Source organism: Hypomesus nipponensis, chromosome 11 (assembly GCF_054491055.1).
Source record: "Hypomesus nipponensis isolate SF chromosome 11, ASM5449105v1, whole genome shotgun sequence".
Classification (NCBI taxonomy): domain Eukaryota; kingdom Metazoa; phylum Chordata; class Actinopteri; order Osmeriformes; family Osmeridae; genus Hypomesus; species Hypomesus nipponensis.
Window position 1 is genome coordinate 12,010,273 of NC_140371.1, and position 10,259 is coordinate 12,020,531.

General features: G+C 43.8%; 1 protein-coding gene across 16 annotated transcripts in view; it reads right to left on the minus strand.

Annotated features, from left to right (window-relative positions):
* The window catches only part of ndst2a (N-deacetylase/N-sulfotransferase (heparan glucosaminyl) 2a), an 85,410-nt gene extending 76,382 nt beyond the window's left edge, over positions 1–9,028 (minus strand). For all 16 annotated transcript variants that reach the window (XR_014768838.1, XR_014768836.1, XR_014768839.1 and 13 more), the window contains exon 1: positions 8,873–9,028. The gene's annotated coding sequence lies outside the window, so the exon portion shown is untranslated. The remainder of the gene's footprint in view (positions 1–8,872) is intronic.
* Between the last annotated feature and the right edge of the window lie 1,231 nt (positions 9,029–10,259).

The window sequence follows — 10,259 nt, forward strand, 5'->3', positions numbered from 1 at the left end:
GCACACACGGCTGTTTCCTCACTCAAAACAGACAATTTTTGGCCTTAATAAGTGACTGCTGGAGGCTCAGATCCCAGTGGCACGAAATATATCAGCCCCACAGCATACAGGCCAGTGCAATCCATTAACACCGTAATTCTGTCGACAACAGCACTCCTGTTCATTTGCTTAAATTAGTATTTTTGTCGCTGCAGCTCTGACTCATCTTCCTCAACTTTTTGAGGAACGTTGTGATCTTGTGGAAAGAAAACTGCTCATGGCCTCGTGCTGTGACAGTGGCTGATGTGGCAACATGTTGACAGTGTCCTTTTGCACCTCCTCTTCTTCCTTTTGGCAGGAACACACCGCACCACGGCTAAGTCAACAACAAACGCATACAACCACACACAAACAAGCGACAATGGCTGGACGTTTGGCCACATTATGTTCCTATGATAGTCTTTATGCAAACAGGCAACAGGGTTTAGTCATCCACAGTATGGTCAACAGACAGCCTCGCACACCTTGGGCCCCAATCTATGAGTGGAATAATATGTACTTGACAAACCCAAGTCGGTTTTAGAAGAAGTCCGTACTTTGTACCTTTAATTACCATGAAGCTACCAAGTCAACCAAACCAATTACCAAATACAAGTTCAAGAAATCACTATTTAATGCAGATCTGCATGGTCCAAATGTACACCCATATTGAGTATCTCAGAGGTTTGGACCATGAATAGAGAATGATGAGCAGGTTCTATACAGTGTTTCTTTTAGGATTTTTTTTTGCAGTTTAACCAACAAACATAGCATGGAGGGTGCACTGCAAATAGGCGTCTTTAAGGGTTCCATGTTGTGTGAGAAACATCATGACAAAAAAAACATTGAAATAGATGTAAACAAGATTAGACCGCAATATGGCATGATGGGAAGGAGAGAAATTGCTTAAAATGTTTTGATGGGATGCCTGCAACTACATCTAAAAGGAGGGGCGAAAAAACCAAAATCCTTACTTAAAACGCATGTGGTCAGCTAAGGGTGGAGTTCATCAACATTCATCTCACTAAGTGAAGGGTGACCAGAAGTTGCAGTTGGCTTCACAAGCGTGGCTACAATGGCCCGGAGAAGAGAGAGTGCTGGTGCGAGGGCTGCTTTGGCAAGCGTGGGGATCTGAAGTGAAAGCCAAGTAGCTGGGGCGAAGGGGGGGGACATGACGAAAGGGAGCACTCTCCAAACATTGTGAGCGCTCTGCCACGTGTTGTTGAGGTTAAGGCTCAAGGATAGGCCTGGGCCTGCACACCCAACAACAACAATAAGGGGGGGGGGGGGGAGTAAAAAAGACAAGAAAACCATTAGTACCAATGGTAAGGTCACCTAAACTGTTAGCATATCATGAACATCCATTTAGAACACACACAGAAGGCCTTGTTGGACAAGTTGTGTAGGGCTGCGAGATGGTTCTGGAAATTGACCCGAGTGGAGGCAGCTGATTAATACAACCTCTCAGAAGGATGGCCAGAAGTAGACTACGACACTAAGTACCCTTCAGCCACTCTGCTTTTATCTTTCCAATTACATAAAGCCCTTGGTAGGAAGAGGGAGGCCAGAGAAATCAGGGATGAAAGACTGAGGGCTACACTAGACAGGGCTGTTGCTTTTATCGCTACAGCACTGCACTGACAGCTGCCTGTAAGAGATGAATGGGGAGCTATGATGGGGAAAGCTGAGAACAGTCCATTTGGAACTGCTGTGATGTGGGGTCTCAATGGCCAGGAATCCTTCAAACAACAGATTAGGACAAACCAAAACCTCAAACGGTTCAATTCGAATCTAGGCACATACAGCTTTCATTTCTGAGGCACTACATACTGGAAACTTAAATCATGGGATTACAGATAGCAACTGCCGGACACAGGAATCGGTAAGTGCATTAGAAGAGGGTGAGGCTACTACATGGTAGAAACCTGAGCTCTTTGCTGCAGTATAAAGTATCTTGAAGCTAGACTCAGACCCCAGAGGAGATCAAAAAAACAAATCTTGTACAGCTACTAAAAAATACTTTACCCCCCCCCCCCCCCCATCATCATCATCACTCCCACAGTCAATTGAATCAATCTTTTAGTCTTCAACCCAAAGGCCAAAGCATCCTTTTGCCCCTCTACCCTTCCCTGCCCCCATCCCTCAGGTCCTAAACACGAAGCTGACACACTGATGAACATTTCCCTGCAGTGCGAGTGTGCTCATCAGAACAGATCTCGGGGGGTTTGCATGAAGCGGGTCCCAAAGAGCAGACAAGTCCATTGTCCGGTGTAATTATGTGTTTACTGACAGGTAATAGCCTCTGTGTACAAGAGATGGAGGTGGCGCAGGGGTTGAATCGTTAACAAAAGGTGTTCTACAAAAGCATTAGCGCGTGATGGGGCTGGGAGTCGTTGAGATCTGTGATAATAATAGCACTCATTTTGTGCTACTACCTCAGACAAATTATGAACATGATGAGCCATTTCACGTACACCTTTTCTTGGCACAGAGATGCGTGGACTAGAGATTGGGCCCTGACTGCAGCGTACTGGCTAAGCTACAACATGTAAAGTGGAAGTGTCTGGTATTTGGTAAGCTTTGCGGAGCTACAACTCCGTATTTGGGGAGGGGAAGCCATCCTGGACTGTCAAAATCGGGGTGGACCGAGGGGATACTTGCTCAATCCCTGCAATCATACTGGGTTTATTTGACAGATGGGCCAAAGAGGTGAGGGGTCACTTGTGCCTGCTCAGATTGCAGAACACGAGAGTCTAGAATAAACGCACGAGTTTCACAGTTTTGAAGGTCAAGGGTTAAAGGAGCTATTTCAGTTCTTCTTGCATTTTTCCATGTTAGAAAATCAGCATGACTACGCGGTACTTATCGGAAAGCCCTGGATTGAAGTAGCCCATGCATGCTGTGCAGTCATGATTCACAGCTGACTGGCTTTGAAGTTTGGGAGATTGAGATAACTGCAAAAATGCCAAGATATGACTACCAAATAGGCTAGGCTACATGTTTTCATGTGGTTTAAACACTATGTGTTTTTGGTCCATTTTGGAAGGCACTCTTGGAAGCCACTCTGTTTCACTTCCCACTAGCAGGGAATCGAATGATGGATTTAACAATAGCCTGCATCCTTCTGTTCCATCCTTAGTAACAAAATACCCTTAGCTCGTATTAGGAATTTACCTTATAACGAGGGCACATGACTATTGTGCACGGTCAGTGATGCAAAAAAATAAGCTCCAAAGCTTAAGAGGGGAGAGTCCATGCTTTAGATTCACATACCACAAATGTTAAAGGTTACACAGAAATAGGAATTAGTCAGCTGGCAGATAATGGGTTTAAACTATGACGCTTGTTTTCCCCCCCCCCATCATGTTGCGTTGAATTGGAAAAAGGAGAATCTCTACAATGACTAAATCTACTCAATTTGACTATATGAAATAAATAAAATTGTAGATCATAAATCAAAAGTGACGATGTGTGATCATGTGTAGGCCTACATCATAAGCACAGCAGGCTGTGAGGCTGCCTCTGCAGTTCAGCAACAGAGAGTGTGTCGGCCTTCCCACGTTGTCATTCTAACTAAATATCTGCTGGAGGTACTCTGCGACACTCCGCTCACATTCCTGTCGGCCTTGGCCGTCTTGTGGAAACCACGGTGATGAGATCAAGCCAAAGTTTGACGGTACAGTTATGCAACGTCAGGCGCTGCCTGGGCCCTCGGAGGAGTGGGATGAGACTTTTGAAGCTCGGAGGAAAATCTCTTGATCACCTCTTTTCTACTTAAGGTTAATCACCGGACACCAGGCTTGACGGGTTCAGTCGTGGACTCCATAGCTCAAAGTTGTGTCAATATTCCAATACAGGATTTTTTTTTTTTTTGCAAACCATAAGTTGAATTGATGGGGTGGAGAGAAGACAGTTAATGATTCATCCACTTAGATCATACAAAACCACTATAGCAGTTAGGGAAGACAGCAGCGATCACGGCTGGCTCAGGGATACAGGGAGATGCATTAGCACATACTCACGAAAAGAGCTGTTTAGCGTTAGGCTACATGCTGCTTAGTGCGCGACGCTACATTTCAGGAGGGCATTGCAGTGATCATGTTTAATTAAACACAGCATACATCAGCACCGGCTCCTGTATCCCCTCTGCGCCAACAGGCGAGAAAAACGCCAGGGCTTACCGCACACTTATAGGGAAGTACGGGTCAAGCCCGTCTGTGCGGGAATTCAATTAGTCACACCTCCTCTTATCCTAAACGCGCTGCTGGGACGAAGGGAAAGCAGACAAAAACCAGCTGGCGCAGCTTTTAAAGGTTCGCCACGGACGGACAGGACTGGGAGGAACATTCCAATGCACTTGTGGACCCTTCCAGGCTGTGTTAATGAGTGTGTAAGGAAGTTGTTGCAACTGAACTAATAGCAAGTGTGGGATAAGTGGAGCACTGCTGATAGCTGCTGTGGGCTTATCCAGTCGGCCCTTCCAGTGTAGCTACATCCAAAAGGTAGACAAGAGGTTCCTGATCCTCTCAGGCACTTCCTGGGTAACGTGTCATTACAGCAGCCCCAACTACTGATCAGGTCAGAACATGTGTTTTGACACACCCCTCGACTGAACCCTAAAGGTAACACATTTCCGACTTCAGCTTTGCCTTGATCCTGGTTCACACAACTTAATGAGACTTTAGAGAACAGGAATGCTTGGTGGAATGTAGATGGGCACATAATCCATCAATCTTTTTAGTGCTGCTCAAAATAAAAATGGCATCAGCAACACTCGTAAGATGGTAATTGCGTTGCAGATCCTATGTCGTCGCCCCCCCCCCCCCCCTTCACTTATTGTATTCTCTAAAAGGTGTCCATGGCCCAACATGTTGGTAGTAATATGAAACGATGCTGCATTATTCCTTCATCCTACTGTCCCTGGCTGCTGTGTGCTCCTCACTGTACACCCCATCTCAAACACACAGTGTATCCAACTATGAACCTCTGTCTGCGGCACATTATCTCCCAGACAGGGCATTGTAGGAAATAGAAGGTTGCCAGGTTGTGTTGCTCATGACCAGTGGCGGATCTAAGGGGTGGCAGCTGCCACACCAATAAAAAATACTGCCACCCCAATCTCCCCATGGAAAAATATTATTTATACATTACAGAACATTTCAATAAATAATTTTACTGTTTAATTTAAACTACAATGTTGTAGCCTAATCATTGACCATAGGGAGTAGGCCAGCCAACAACATCCTTCTGCCACCCCGAATGAAAATCTCTAGATCTGCCCCTGCTCAGGACCCAAGGCCATGCAGAGTCCCATGTGAAGCTGTTTGGATCAGCAGTTTGAGCAGTCTTCCACAAATAAATAGAGAAACATGTTTGCCGCCAGGTTGAGCTGCACTTGGCGATGGAGGATCTTGCGAACCGTCAACATGCACTGCTCTAGTGTGCGCTGCCACAGAGATGGAATCATCTGCACTGCAAGTGTTATTAATAACAGAAGCTGTTAAGGTAAGCACATATTGATCCTGGCTGTGAAGAAGCTATAAGGGGGAGGGGGGAAGGGGGGGGGGGTTGAGGAGTGTTTAATTTTCACCTCTGATGCTTCTACCCTCCTCTCCCCAATACAGAACTGTATGGATTGTCTGCAGTGTTTGAAAAAAGGGTGTTTGCTTTCTGACTTGATGAAAGTCACAAGGCAGACAGAAAGATGTCCAGTCTGACTCCTGGTTGTCCTGTCTGGAAACGTTCAGGGTGCGTCTCAATATCCATACTATTTATTAAGCCAGAATCTTTTAACAATTCATATTATGACTAATACACAATGCAAAATACCAGGATGCCCTATTTCACCCAGTAGCATTGAGCCAGCATGCTTTTCTGGATATTCGGACCAACAACCCCTTTGTGCAGTGGAAGAGGCGTCAACCACAGAGAAAACGGTACAACAGTAGACCTGGCATGTCTGTGCCAGCTCAAGGTGTGGTGACATGACTTACGTATTATGTTCCAATTGTATGCATACTGCATGCAACAGTAAGTACTTTGTAAGTGCGGTTAGAGTACCTACCCTAAGTAAAAGCATGCGATTCTCGACACAGCTTCACACTCACCAATACCTATGCAACCCTCATGTGTGTAAAAAGACATCTTTCTCATTTTACCAACAACCAAATGACAAAGTGGGCCTGGTTTTCTCGGAGCCAGTGGAAAGGGTTAAACACTGAGTTTACACAATGTGCGTACCCTTTGGTTCACTTGCTGAGGATTCTTTTATTTCATTAAAGAGAAGACCAAGCACTTTGAACAGAATTCATCAAACTACAACGCACCAACCCCAACAAATGGGGTGTTTATTAAAAAAGACGAGGAGAAAAGACAAGTGGGAATAACAATTAGGCTACAGGGACAAGTTGAGACAACTGAGTTGGTGGCTATCTACATGACATAGAATAAAGCAAGTGCCAGGACAAGCCCATTCCTACCCCTGATACTGCAAATCGTCTCCAGCTGACTAACCATTAGCATTTCCTGACTCTGCGTTGCCGAGATAACACTTAGGAATCCAAACCCTGTCGACATCCTTCTCTCATTTTATAGGGAAGGGGAAAGGATTCAGTGTGTGAAATCTTGAGACTGTGACAGAGAACAAGTACAAGGAATTTATCCAATCTGGAGTTAACCACTCAATTGCCATGCAAGTGCCACAGCTCAGCTGCTAAATGTCAAGGCAATCCCCTGCATCAAACTCTAGGGCTGTTTCTGTGCTGGAGGGTGTAACTTTGGCTAAATGTTATTCACATACATTAGTTCCATTATACACCCTCACAAATCCTCAGTTCAGTAGTGAGCCTCGCCAGGCACAATGAGGCAATTAAAAATAGCTGCTCCACACCACTCCATGTGGCTTAAACCTGAGCTCAGGGGTCAAGTACTGAATGACAAATGAAGTGTAAATGTAACATCTTAGCGAGGATAAGGAGCATACATTTTAGGTCCAGCTGACCCGCTGAACTCATAGAAAGGCAGAGAGAATTGTCCACTTTCCATGTGTAGCTCCCTATCATAATATAACAGTGTTAAGCTTGTGCAGCTGCTAGTCTTCATGCTTGCTGAGCCTACTTTGACGAGCCAAATTGTACACATTTGTCCAAGACCTCATGTGCACAAACTATTTAACAGTTCTTTAAAGTTGTGGGCTCTGAGATTGTATTGTTGTCCATTGCCTGACTTAAAAGAGGAACTAAAGCCTTTTTACTCTTCCAAAGACACAGCCTAATATCTTCATTCAAGAGCAACCCCCAGGCCCTACTCTTAATTATAAAGTGGTTATCTCAGACATCAGTAATATGCTCTGAGGACAGAAGTGGAGTTGAGCCTACAGCTCAACACTAATTGGGCCTTCCGCTACAGAATAGAATAAAACAAGTCACTGGGAAAGGGTATCGTGTAACAAAGACTGAGGTTATACCACCTGAATTCTAACTACCATCATTTTAGCACTATTCGTGTACGGTGTGGAGGTGGCTGAGCAGGGCGGTGGGTGTAAGCTACGTTGTTGTGGTGGAAGCTGAGAAATTACATTCTCCATTTCTCATCAAGCGAGAAAAGTTATCCAAAGCGAGTTGACTGCCTTGTATGGCAGAACAATTAGTGCAGCACTTATTTAACCGTAGCTAAATAAATCCACAAATCATTGTCTGCTACTTACTAGGTCTAATAATGAAAGTTGGCCCCGGTCTGGATGTTACATTTAAGTGAACGTCTACTTAATCGTCCCACCATTTAACGAGCTACAACGAAGACTCATACATAGAAACAACTTGCAGTGTTACACTAAGTATTGTGTTGAACATTCACCAGACCCGCCACATAGGCTCCCCCCAAGACAAGAGACGAGTGTTGTTCATTCCTATCCCCCAACTTTCCAACTCCCCCAACGTTTCACCTCTATTTCCCTTGAGAGAAAAACACAACCTGCAGAACGTGCTCGATAAACACAATGGTATTTAAGACGAAACGTGGCCAACCCTAACCCGAATATCGTTAATTTGATGATATTGCAAACGCGTGACTTGCTGTACTGGAGACTCTACGATCGACCAAAATACTAGCTAAAGGTTGATAATTAAGCTACCCAGCTCCTGAGTATATTAAAAGGACGGAGCGAGAGCCGGAGAGAACAATGACCCAAGTCAGCCCGCGCCAGATACACCAACCTCCTGAACATATTTAGCTATGGAAAATTAAGCGGGTAGTTGTGCGCGTCGTCGTACGTTGGATTCAATAACTATATGCAGCTGAGTCTACACAGCAATCATGTGTACATACACAGACATGCTGTTGTCATTCTTTTGTATCGACTGTGCGCAAGCGAACCAGCAACATTAGATGCAGAGGGGAGAAGAAAAAAACTTTTGCATGCACATACTCCATCGGACTTGGACTGAACAGTCCGCCATATGAACCACAGTCCGCCATATGAACCACTCGGTTAGCTAGCTAGCGATTATAACAGTGCCAAGCTATTCGTAGATTTAGAGCAAAGGTAGGTAGCTAGCTAGCCACTTGGTAAACAAAATCATGTCCGTAACAATCTATTTTTATATTATGTGGCCACACATCAGAACAATTACTGCTGAAACTACGTCCTGGTTCTTCTGAACGCATACAGAACGTGTACACACCATTCGCTGAAAATGCGAGTGGAAATTCTGAACTGGCGTTTTAAGTAATCTAGCTAGCCATTTGCTAGCGAGGTTAGCCCACCGGCTAACTACAGACAGTGTTGCACACATGAAATAAATTCAAGTTTCAGAGGACGTGGCAAAATGTGACGGGCATTTGTCTTGCTACTCACCAAAATCGGAATGTAAATGTTAGCAATCCACAAGAATCTTTAAGTGACAGAAAATGTGAACATTTTCTAGTTAAAAACCTAGTTTACAGCATCGCTTGTGAATCCGCCATCTTCACTCAGTAAATTGATGCCCCGTTCTGCCGAAACTCAGGAGTGAACCAAAGCCACTAGGCGGATGAGGGAGATTTCATAACATTGTACACACAAACGCAGCTAACTGGAAGGATTATTGATTACGAGAGAAGTGTAGGGAATCACTCCAGTTGCTAATTTGGGTAAATACGTGTTGCATTCAAGGATAATGTGTATTAAACTTGACTTTTTCGGTTAAAATCAAACGAACAGAGATGTCTAAATATAAGAGGTAGAAATACAAATGCAAAAACATCCTGCAATAAAGGTAGTCCTTTAACTCTGCGTGATATAGAAAAGTGGCAGGTTTCTAGTCAAAATATAAAAAAGTTGAATATAAAATGTTTAAAAAGTAATGAAATGGGTAAAGAGTTTTGTCACGTATATAAAGGTGTAAACATTTAATATTTTTGAAAATTTAGTAATTTCATCAGCAATGTAGCGAGGAAGAGCCCCCTGTAAAGGCAACACATAAATTACCCTGTAGCTCCCACTCGTGGTAACAATCATAAGTACCAGGAATGTACGAGGATGCCCTAGGGTAGATGATTAATCGGAGTTCACTACTTGGATGTTATGCCACGTCGGTATAGTGTTGTTTTTGGCAGCCTGTTTTAATTTTAGTTTTGGTAGCCGTCTTTGTGTCAAGCTGTCATTTTTAGTTTTTATTAGTTTTAGTCACGTTCATGCTCTTTTTAGTCTAGTCAAGTTTTAGTCAACTAAAGTCTGAGCATTTTAGTCTTATTTTAGTCAGACTTATCCATGACTATTTTCGTCTAGTTTTAGTCGACGAAAACTGATGACATTTAGTCTAGTTTAAGTCAATGAAAATTGTATTTTAGTCTGTTTTGCATCAAAACAGAAGTAGCCTAGTCTAAGCAGTAGGCTTGGGAGGCATGTTAATGCCAAAACCATTTGTTTAATGTCAGACTCATGCTCCAGTACGAATTAAATGGGTGGGCATTGTTTTTCACAATGCTGGGTTATTTTTTCTACCCAAACGCTGGGTTGAACCTGTTGGCTCATTTTGTTGGGGTATTTCCATGGTGCAAGGGGGAACGCACTTACAAATCATGTATGAGTCAAAATAAGAGCAGACCTACACATTCTTCAGAAAAGTGTAGCCATCTTGGTATTTAATTTATATACAATACTCAGACAGAATTATGACACACTTATCTGTACTTATCAAAATTATTTTTTGAGGGGGCAGCATTGCACTTGGAGCCAACCCTGTTTAATGTATTGGTCTAGA